This window comes from Protopterus annectens, chromosome 1.part1 (assembly GCF_019279795.1).
Source record: "Protopterus annectens isolate FY-2018-M chromosome 1.part1, PAN1.0, whole genome shotgun sequence".
Taxonomy (NCBI): Eukaryota; Metazoa; Chordata; order Ceratodontiformes; family Protopteridae; genus Protopterus; species Protopterus annectens.
In genome coordinates, this window is record NC_056726.1 from 1,569,782,857 (window position 1) to 1,569,794,827 (window position 11,971).

Consider the following 11,971-nt stretch of genomic DNA (forward strand, 5'->3'; position numbering starts at 1 on the left):
ATGAATAAGTGTAATGCATGTAGGGAATGCAGGTACATTTACGAAACTAAAATGTGGTCATTGTGGGACACAGCAGGGTGTTGCCTATCCAGGGTAATTACAACTGTAATACTAGAGGAGTTATTTATGTGGCTTTATGCCAAACATGTTCCGCCTTTTACATAGGGAAAACTGTGAACCGATTGAGGAAGAGGATTTATCAACATATTTATGCAATAAAAAAACAAGATAGATTCAATGCCCTATACAGACACAGTGTTAATTGCAACAATTTCAAGAAATTCCTCTTTTGTGTACTGGAAAAGGTGTTAAGACAAGAGCGAGGGGGGAAATTGGACTAGTTTTTTGGAATACAGGGAAACACATTGGCAGATTTTATTAAATGCTACATGTTTCCCCAGCATCAATGATAGGCTGTCTATTAGTAGTTTACTGGCATTGAATGCAGATAGAGTTTAGACAGGATTTCCCCACGATTAATGTGTAGGTTATACAGTTGTTAAATGGAAAATAGAAAATACAAAAGAAAAAAGAAAAAACAAAAAAACAGTAATAGTACACACTCTGAAGGGGTCTATATCATGAAATTGAACTTCCAAAATATCGAACACCATAAGTTCGAACATAGAAGATCGAATTCGGAAAACATTGAAACTTCAAAACAGCAAATTTTTTCCCAGGGAAAAAATTTGCTGTTCTGAAAAACACACACATAACACAATCACACCAAACACTGTCAAAACCTACTCTAAACCTAACATACACCACTATCTATGCACTATCCTTAACCCAGCCCTAACCCTAAAGTTCGTCACTCTCGCACACTTACCTGACCTGCGTCCTAACCCTAAAGTCCATCACTATTGCACACTTACATTACCTACTCCCTAACCCTAAAGTCTGTCACTATCCATTCACACACTTACCTTGACCAGGTCCGAAAATGCCGAAGCCGCAGAAACGGCCAACTGAATTATTTCCCTGTGAAAGAATTTGGGTTTCTGTCGCTTCGACATTCTCAACTTTCGAACTACCAAGTTTGTCCTTCTGATATTCATCATCTTAACGTTCAATTTTGCGATATGAACCCCTCTGAGATTAGGTATGAGATTATCTTGTATTTAGGAGCATTGCAATTTTACTTTTAGGTACTAGAAGTATAAAACATTGTTACTTTTTTTTTTAAAAATGCGTTTTTTAAAAAATATGTTTTTATAAAAATGATACTTAACAAATGTGAATTTCTATTGATTCAAATGAATGGTTGGTTGTATAAAAGAAGGAAGTGTGTAAGGTGGTTTTATCTGATGAAGTTCCATTTTGTGTAAAAACAGGAACGAAAGCGCTTATTACCTTACAGCAGTGTCTGGTCCTGTTTTCCGAGGAAGCTTTGCTTTCTGTGTGGTAAAAAAGAAATGTAGATTCTCATTTTGGCCTCTATGCACCATCATGAGGTGAAATGTTACAAGACATATACCAGTCTTATCTGAATAAAATACCCAAAGTACCTATACTTCATCACATGCCAACAAGGGAGATTGTTTTTCATCTCCTGATTGAAATGTCACAACACACAATGCTGAGTCCTGAAAACATCACAAAAAAGCCTGAAACTGAAAGCACATGAGTACATCAAATGCCAGACATTGCTCTTCTTCTTTGAACTCAATTTTTGCAGGGGGCAACCCCTCCCCTAACACCATGACTTATGTGTATATACTGACTTCGATGTCAACATACCTTAGAGAAAAAGGAACATTCCAAGAAATAATAATCTGGGATGTAATATATCTTAAGTGCAGATTTTTAGTCATTCCCTCTCCACATTCTGGAACATTTTAAATGGTTAAGCCAGTTTGGTTTTGGCATTACAAGGGACATTTTATATAAAGTTGAGATCAGCCCACATTAATTGTGGGATTACCTCACACCTTGGAGGATAATGTTAGCTATGCATTTACAACAAAGATATTGTTAGATAAACATGTTGGGATATTAGTAGCTTCAATGCTCCCTAGCATTTTCCTTATTAAACAGCTTAGGCGGGATATGATCAGGGGTTGTAGAGTGTTGTCTGCTTTAAAACAGAGCTACAAACCTCACTACCTCACTGGTCCTCTTCAAGAAAAATCTCGACGAGTGGATGGGTAACAGAAAGTTCACCCCAAGGATCACTCCAGTTGCCCTACTGGATAAAGGCACTGTGAACTAACATTGGGTGGCACGGTGCCAGGGCAATTTTCTTTGGGGGGGGTTTAGGCTTGTAAAGGCTCCAGGGCCATTAGCTTACCTGTGAACCTATGAACAAGTGTAAGTGGTCCAGGTTCCCAGAGGACAAACCAACATATCTGAAAATATCACGGGTGGAGAAATACATTGCATTCCTCAACAACCATCTACTTGGCCGTGTACCAACTTTCTCACAGGCCCAGTGCTGAGTCACAGAAACTGGTTAGTTATGAGTGACTTCACCATCTGATAGGTGATAAGTTGGAGTCTCTTCCTTCATAGGTTCATAGGTTCATAGGTTGGTACTAGGCTATCAGCCCTAGGGCCTATACAAGCCTAGCCATAACAATTCCCTGGATATTTCTTCCCACAGTATTTACTTCCCTGGACCCCTGTCTAGCAGGGCGACTGACGTGTTCCCTGGGGTGAATTTCCTTTCTGCCATCCAATCGTCAAGGTTCCTTTTGAAGAGGGCCAAAGAGGCACTCTGCTTGACATGTATGGGCAATCTATTCCAGAGTCTGGGGAGTCTCTGGGTCAGGAACCTATCCCTCCAGCATGTTTTGTTTATTGTGATGACAAGGTTTCGATCCCTGGAGCATGTGGCTCTGAGGGATTGGGATTTTTATGTAGCATGTCCAACAGCTCTGGGTTTGACATGGCCTTGTATGTTAAGCAGAGATCGTCTCTGAGTAGACGATATGCGACAGAGTATAGCTGGAGTTTTTTAAGGTGGTTAGCGTAGGGCATCTGCTTTAGGCCTGTGATTCTTTTAGTGAGGTATTTCTGCGGCCTATCCTGAAGATATCCTGTATATCCTGTATTTTAAGAAGGAATTCAGGTCTGCATAGGCAGTTTCACAGTGAACCTTTGTGGTGTTCTAATTAAGTATAGTGACATTTGACTCTTTAGCAATACTAGCCTGTTAATCCAAACACTAGCTAGTTCTACATTTTTTACAGTTTTTTACATATACCATACTAATCTTGTTTTTCTGAGGTATATACATTTAAGTCATGTCACTAATGCATACCTCTCAGCTGCTCTATTCATTTTGTACATCTCTGGTTTCCCTTATATTTTGTCCTGTCCCTCATAAAATGTCAATTTTCTGGTAAATCATTAAGGATTACAGTCAATCAATCAGCAATGCCACTACCAGATACTATAGTTTCCTACTTTTTATTGTTCAAAAAATCCATGCTCATGCAAAACTTGTTGTTCTGGTAGCCTTTTTACAAAAAATAAAGTAATATGTGAAACATATCCCTGATTTGGGGCTTTTGTTCCCTGTTGGTTTTGGCTTTGTCCAGAATTCTGGAAAAAAAGAAACAAATTGAGAGTTACCACTAATGATGATCTGATTATACAAACATGCATACATACATACATACATACAAATATTTCAAGCATATGCATTAATGCCCTTTGAGCTTGCCTATATTACCAAAACACTTGTTCCCGTAATAAGTGTCCAGGCTGTTCTTGAAAATATCTGAACTAGTACTTGCTTTAATGTACTTTGGTAGTCTGTTCGATGGATCAGGTACTGTGTCAGAGAACCAGTTTGTACACTTCTCATTCTCATAGAACCTTCTACATTGGTTATCGGATGCTTCTCTAATACTTTTTGATAACCCCAAACATTCCCAGAGGTAGATGTCCCTAAATGCCCTATATACCTGAATAAGATCTCCTCTTAGATATCTATAAGAGACACTGCACAAGTTCACATATTTTAGTCTTTTATAATTAATTTTTCACATCCATGGATGCCCTTGGTATAGTTCTGTTGTACTCTTTCCAGTTTACTCATGCTTGTTTTCTTATAGTGTTTCCATATTGTTATTCCATACTCAAGTTTGGGTCTAATGTAACTAAAACAATGACTTCATCATTTCTGATTCCTAGACTTTATGAATCTTTTTATACAACCTATATTTCTATAACTAGAGAAACTCATAGCTGAATCTACCCATATACCAGGTCCTTAAATGAGTCTACAGTTTCAATCACTATGCGCTGTATTAAATATTCACCTTTCAGTTTATGTCTCCCAAATCCCATATGCTTCGTTTTTTATGTATTTATCAACATATTATTCCCCTGTTCCCATATGGTCAATTTAGTCAAGTTATTTTGCAGATATGCTTTATATGTAACAAATGCAATCAGTTTTCCCAATTTTAGGTTGTCTGCATATAGCCAGTAGAACACCTCATATGAAAAAGTTAGGTCTGAAAGATACAATCTAAGCAAGTAAGGGCACAGGACAGAGCCCTGTGGGACACCCTGACTGTAACCAAGGATTTCACCTGTCCAGCTGCTGTATGATACTTGCCATGTCCTATTTGTAAGCCATGCAGCTATCCATCTTATCAAGAGTACATCAATAGCTAGTTGTACTAATTTATTGATCAGTGTTATGTGCATGACAGTCTCAAATGCTGAAGTTAAATCTATATAAATTACATCACAGCACAATTTTTCATTTATAGTTGTAATTATATTGTTATAGAACATCATGTTACAGGTGGTAATAGATCTGTTTTCAACATATGCATACTGATATATGGTTTTAAGTCCCAACCTATCCATTTTTGACAATAACATATCCAATATTACTTTCTCCATTATTTTTCCACAACATGAAAGTAGACTTAAGGGTCTATATGACTCTGGGTTTGTCCTACTCCCCTTTCCCTTGAAGACAGGTTTAATAAGCGCATGTCTCCTGTCTTGAGAAATCTCCACATATTTATACAACCTAGTAAATAATAGATATAATGATACTGTAAGTTCTTGCTGAAGTGTTCTCAAGTCATTGTTACTAATTCTGTCTCCTCTCTGTGATTTCTTTGGATTAAGTTTGAGCAGTTCTTTTTCAATATAATCTAATTTGATTCCAGTATCTGGGTTACCTGGACGTCACTAGGGCAACTTATCACCTCCTTTGTGGAGTCAAACTGTTTTGCATAAGATTTTGTAACTATATAATCTGTTATGTCTGAGAATAAATTTTAGAATCTGCACACAGTTTATCAGTTTGTGTGTCTTTACTCTTTCCACATTTTGTGTATCTATAAAAAGGTTTCCTATTATGCTCAATACCTTTATATAAAATTTCTTCAAATTTTTCATCTTGTCTCACACTATGCTTAATCTGTTTGTCCAGCTTATTTATTTCAGTTTTTAAAGTTGTAGTTCTGCTTCTCTTCCATTTCTTATATTTTTGTCTATCATCTTAATCAGATATCTTGTTCTTATGGAAATACATCCCCATGATGTTGTATGCCTAGACCCTGATGCTAAACATTTTTTTTGATTTTTTGCACTCAAACAACTTCTATTTCAAACCTTTCAACATTCTTTTTGCATTTTTCCACTGAACACCTCACTCCAGTTAATTTTGCATAGTGGCTGTTTTGCTTTCATATAATCTGTAATTAACCTTCTGTGCATTGGCTTAGATTTCAGTTTGGCAGAATTATCTAGCAACAAATTAACCTCTATATCCCCATTATGTCAACAGCAGCTTCCTCTGGAGTACAGACCAAAGGACTGTGATTCTCTAGTTGAGGTTATGATATGGTTTTATCTGTGGCTCTATGTTAATTTATTCCAGTTTGTGTATAGCTGCCCTTTTAGTGGATGCATTAGCTATGCCTCATGACTGAGCTACTTTCCTAATGACAATTGGATAAATGTTGTCATTGGATGCAGACTCCTCTTCTGGTGGGTATGTTTATACAGACAAGTTCTATGCAGGGTATCTGTTTGAGGTCTCCAATAAACAGACAACATTCTTGTCTAGAGAAGTCAGATATATCTAACCGATGGTTTCATTTTGTAATGTGATGGACAAGTCTGTCTTTCCACCTGTAAAGGTTTTATATACTATTACAGCAAGAAGTTTGCTTGGCACTTTGCAGATAACTTTATTGGCATATAGTTGGCAACACTACCTAGTGCATTTAATGATGTTTCTACAACTATAAATGTTGTAGCATATTCTTGTATATGTAAATATGCTTTGTTAATTTCTTATGTGATCTAGTTCACCAGGGCTGTGCCTGCAAATGGTCCATTGAGATCAGTGCCCTACACTGGTAAACAAAAATAAATAAATAAATAAATAAATAAATAAATAAATAAATAAATAAATGTTCTATATAGTTGTGTATGGTGAGGTTTGAATGTCTTACCATTTTTATTTTAATTTTAAGCTTATATCATGCAGTATGAACCTGCGTCGAAGTAGATGTTTTGTTTTTACTTAAAGGTACTGGGTCTATTAATTTATCAGATAATATGGACACCTCTGAGTGCCAATATTTTCTGTCATCGCATAAGTAGGTGATGAAAGCTCCTAACCCTCAAGAAGACATCACTAACTCCTGATCTTCTTGAAAATTACATCATGCCTTAACCCTTCCCTTTATTAGTAAGGGTTATACAGAAAGCAAAGGCACTAGAGGTGAATAAAGTTCTAATTTTCATCTGTGGCTGTTGTTTGGATTCTGAAATGTTGTCATAGTCTGGTTTTGCTGTTATACAGAAAGGGGTTTGCAGAAATCTTGAATCCATGTTTTTCATAGTGGAAGCTAGTGCTATTCTCAGTAATAACAGCCATACTATTCCATTTCTGTCATAGTTCTCATCTGGTTTATGTGCTTCCTGTCAGGGCATACCAAGAAAGGTGTCTAGTACTGCCATCATTTTGTCCTTCAGAAGGGGATAAAGCATACAAATGGGTTTTATTTTACATCCAGTTCTACTTATTCTGTGCAAACTAATTGAAGAGTCATTAGAGTGAAAGAGCTGCACTACAGTTTTATGCGAATGACGACAATCTCTAACTTTTCTACTCTGAAAAGTAAATCATGATCACAGATTCCCTGTTGGTTGGTCTGGAATGTCATCATCCATCAGTGAACTCAGACCAGCCATTTGAAACTCAGTACCTCCAAGATAAGAGGCCTTAGTTAATGGAATAATTTTTCTAATCTTACTTATCTGAAATCTTATAATACAGAAGTGTTTACAAATCACTGTGTATAATCCACATCCGATACTTATTATGTTTTTTTTTTCAATTAATCAGATGAGGGGCTTATGTCATTAATTACTGCATTTCTTCATCCTAAGACTAGATATTTCATATTTCAATGTTATTAAAATACACAGTCTTATTTCATATTATGTATATATATATATATATATATATATATATATATATATATACATATCCCTAAAAGGATATCAACTTTCTGTAAATACAACATAGGTTCAAAAACTCATGTGTATAATTTTAATTTATGCCTCATTTTGTAATCTTTCCTGTTACCATACAAACAGATAGAAAAATCTTAGCTAAAGTGATAATAAAATGTTATTTACCTTCTACATCTGTTATTTTATGTTTATTTTGCTGTGCACATACTCTTTCCAAGTATGCTATCACCCTTTATCTTAGACATTTAATTAAAGTCTTCAGGGATCAACAGATGTATCATATTGTGATGGTAAGCATGTGGGTCTATCCATACTGTCATAGCCATCTAATAGCATAAGTTATTACCCCCATACAATATAATGTTGCAAATCTTTGCACCTGCCACTGCATTGCTTCCTTACTTCTCTCAAAACACTTTCATCATGTTTCTCCTAAGTATATGCAGTCTAATTCCGACTCTCACTAATTAAGTGCAATTGTTCTCATCAAGGGACATGCAGAGCATAATGCTGACATGTCACCCTAACTCCATTCATTACTCTTATATCCTTCCAGTAAATCCAATTTGCAATCTCCTGGATAACCAATAATGTCCACAAAGAAACTATAATCCTGGGAGATTTGAACATAGACTGAAACTCATCAGTCATTGAAAGGCCTTGACACTCCATAGACCTATATGACTTAACCCAACTCATCACCACTCCCTCCAAACAAAAAAAAGTAGTACTAAGACCATCACTATAGACTGGATACTAACATTGAATCCCACTAAACATATATCAGCCAGAACACTTACAAACACTCTTACTAATCACCTCCGATCCTATGCCAACAGACACCTCTTATCCACCTGAAACATAACCACTATAACAATGCACAGAACACAACACAATCTGAAAAAAAAATGTTGCATGTAGCTGTCTTAAAATCATGCAACTGCAATTCCATTAAATATCTTCCACATCATAAAGTAATGCTACAGTTTAACCAAACATTTCCAAGTAGTGTAAATAAAACAGGTCCAGTTAGAACAAAACAAGTGAAAATTAACCCTACCCCATGGTTTAGGCATCCAGCCAAAGAACTGATGATAAACAGAGAGAAGAGTTTGAAATCTCATGAAAAAGAAAGTACCTGAAGACAAGAAAATATACTTCTATACACTAGAAAATACAAGTCCAAACAAACCATTTTTTAAATCAGTGAATAAATTGTTTCATAAAGGTAGGACCAATGGTTAATTCTGCCCCCTAGCCTTGCTTGTTAAGCGGGTCTATATTACGTTGTCGAAAGGCGTTTTCATTGAATGCCTTTTCATCAACATGTAAATATTGAACTATCAAAACTCCAAATGGCCACTTCAGTGCATTTTTTTCCCAGAGGGGAAAAAAATCACTTGGCCAACCAAAAATAAAACACACTGTCAGACCTTACGAAGTGGGGGGCTTCACCCACAGTGTGGGAGGCTGTGCCCCCAATACCCCCCCCTAACTAAATATAACAATTCCAAGATCACACTATAGTGGAGGAAAAAGCAAATTCTCGACGATGACCAAGCAATTTTTTTCCCTTGGGAAAAAACATTTGCTGAAGTAACTATTTGGAGTTTTGGTAGTTCCCTGTTTACATGTCGATGAAAAGGCGTTCGATGAAAACGCCTTTCAACAATGTAATATAGACACTCTTAAGCTATTGTCACCAACTTTATACTCGCTTCTTCCCAAACATTATCCAGCATCATTAATAATAACTACAACATTTATTGCTGACCAACAACCTGCAATCTGTTCCTCCCAATGCCATTTTCATCCTAAAAAACAGTCCTCACAGACATAATAAAAAATGTTCCAATAATTAAAAGTCTCATCTCTGGCCACAGACAACTTTCAAAAAAAACTTCCTTAAAATGTCCACAGATGCCATAGTTTACCCAGTTTCCATTCTACTCAACAACTTAGTCCAGGAGCAGTATGTTTCATCCATCCAGAGAAGATCCAACATATTGCCACTTCATAAAAAGGGTAACCCAGAAGAACTATTTAACTATTGCCCAATTGCTATTCATCTGTTCCTCTCAAAATTCCTTGAGGAAATGTCTCCATACATAATTTCTCCAGGATCTCTTAGACAATGACATTTTCTCCTCCTAAAACACAGACCCAGTAACAGCATCCCATAGCACAAATGAACTTCACAAATACTGCCAGTTTCAATAGAAACAATGGTAAAATAGTCCTATCTTTATTCTTATATCTCTCAAAAGCATTCCACACAGTCTCAAACAGCATTGCTGCTTAAAAACTGAAACTTTTGTCTATGAAATTCATCTCTACAATGGTTAAGTAGCTATCTTTTGCACTGACACCAAGCCATCAAGTGGGAGTTCAACCTCCGTTCCTTGTCCCCAGTTACAGTATTGATACCCCAGGGATTGTTCATAGGGCCGTTACCTTTCAACAACTCATTACCCCCAAACACTCAAGAATCATTTTTTACCACTGAGTCCTGGCTTAATAAATCCCAGCTCTTTCTAAATCTCTAAAACATGCATGACTTTGCTTCAGTCCCAAATTGTATATTTATACTAACCTAGACCTGACCATTACTCCCCTAAACAACATTCAAATTTAAGAGGTGCTCACACCAAACTTCTCAGGGTAATTACTGAAATTTGACCTACACATGCAAGAAATAATAAAAAGACATTGCAATAGCTTGAGACTAATAAATTTTCACTGAAAGTATAACAAAAATTACAGCCTCTGTGTACATAATTCCAACACTGCTTTATCCCTCACCCATAATCACAGGCCTGTAATTCAATATGACTACCAAATTGCAGAAATACTAAATAAAATTGCAAAATTAAGATGTAACCTTCCATATACCTCAACAGCTCAGCTACACTTACCTACTTATGGCACACAATTTAGTCTATAAACCAAATAAATGCTCCATTTTAAAAGTATCTACCATACATACCAACAAGAAGTTAAGATATCCACATGCAAAAATGTACTAAGCATAAACAAAACTAACAATTCAGCTGGAGAAACAATATATGGCAACTAAATCTGCAGAATATGGAATTCACTCCCTCTATACCTAAGGCTCATGACAGTCTTTCCTCATTAAAAAAACACAGCTGAAAATCCATCTAACAGATTCAGGATTATACCGAACAGAAAAAAAACAATTGTAAAAAGAAAATAAACTAAAAAAATGAGTTAAGCAAGAAAGAAACATCCAGTAAGTACTTTCGTCTATTACAAGATCAGACTCCCTTTACTTCCCTTCTCCATACCTATCACATATCCTAGAGGTAATAATAAAATTGTATAATCTTCCAGGTAAATAAATTGTATTTTATAATAATCTCTTGTAAATAATTCTATGCAGCGACTATTGCTATATTCATTAATGCTAATTCTACTGGAATTAATCATTCTCACTTTAATTACACTTTCTAATACACATGCATAAAAAATCACTAGCATGCTTCTTTTTTCTGTTTTTTTTGTTTTGCTCAGTAGTTTAATAGGATCAAAATGTGCAAGTTGAAATCAATCAGTACCACAAGACATATATCCTTGTTTTATGATTCTGTTTCATGTATTATTTTCTTTGATAGCTCTTCCAGCCACTTCTGTTCGCAAAACATCTCACATAGTTTAGCTGCAAAAAAAATGACCAGGGTTTATAAGCTTTTCATTCTACTATTATTATTACTATTATTACTAAGCAGGCATGAATATGTATGACAACTTAGATTTAATTTGTTCAAATTACCAGGGCTGAATAAGAAAATTAATTTATTTTTTAACTCAAGGCTTTAAATTATTAGGCATCATTAGTAACTAGTTGTTTAGATCACATGATTATTGTTAATTGCTATAAAAAAGGATTGATTGCAGCAAGTTGTATGAATAATTTTTTTATACATTATTGAAACAAGAGCTTATAAATTATTACATTTTTTAAACCTCTATTTTTGGCATGACTTTTACTTGTTTATTTTTTCTTTGTTTATTTATATTTGTTTACTGGGGAAGTACACTGACCTCAATGAATTATTTGCAAGCACAGCCCAGGTGAATAGGATTAGATAAGAAATGAATGTGTGTGATAGCCAGAAACAGCAAAAATAAAGCCAAGGCAGTTGCTTGCAGAAAGAGGAGACGAACTGTAAGATGAGTATTATAAAAAATGCATCATACAGACAATAACGGGTATTATATCACAAAAGGGAAAAGGCAAACCAAGCACATCTCTAATACATGTAAATTTTATATTTTCCCTTTTTTAGGTCCCTGGGAATGTAAACTGCCAGGTGATGCTTTTAAAGTACCTGCTGCAATAGATTATATCTACTGTGGTTGAGTCTTTCTGGGTACGCAGATCATCCAGCTTGCACTATGAATATTTACTTTTGTCTATGTCGTCTACTCTGTTTTTCTTCTTTCTTGCTGTGTTAATGTAAGTAAGAGGCCATGCTAGGCAAAT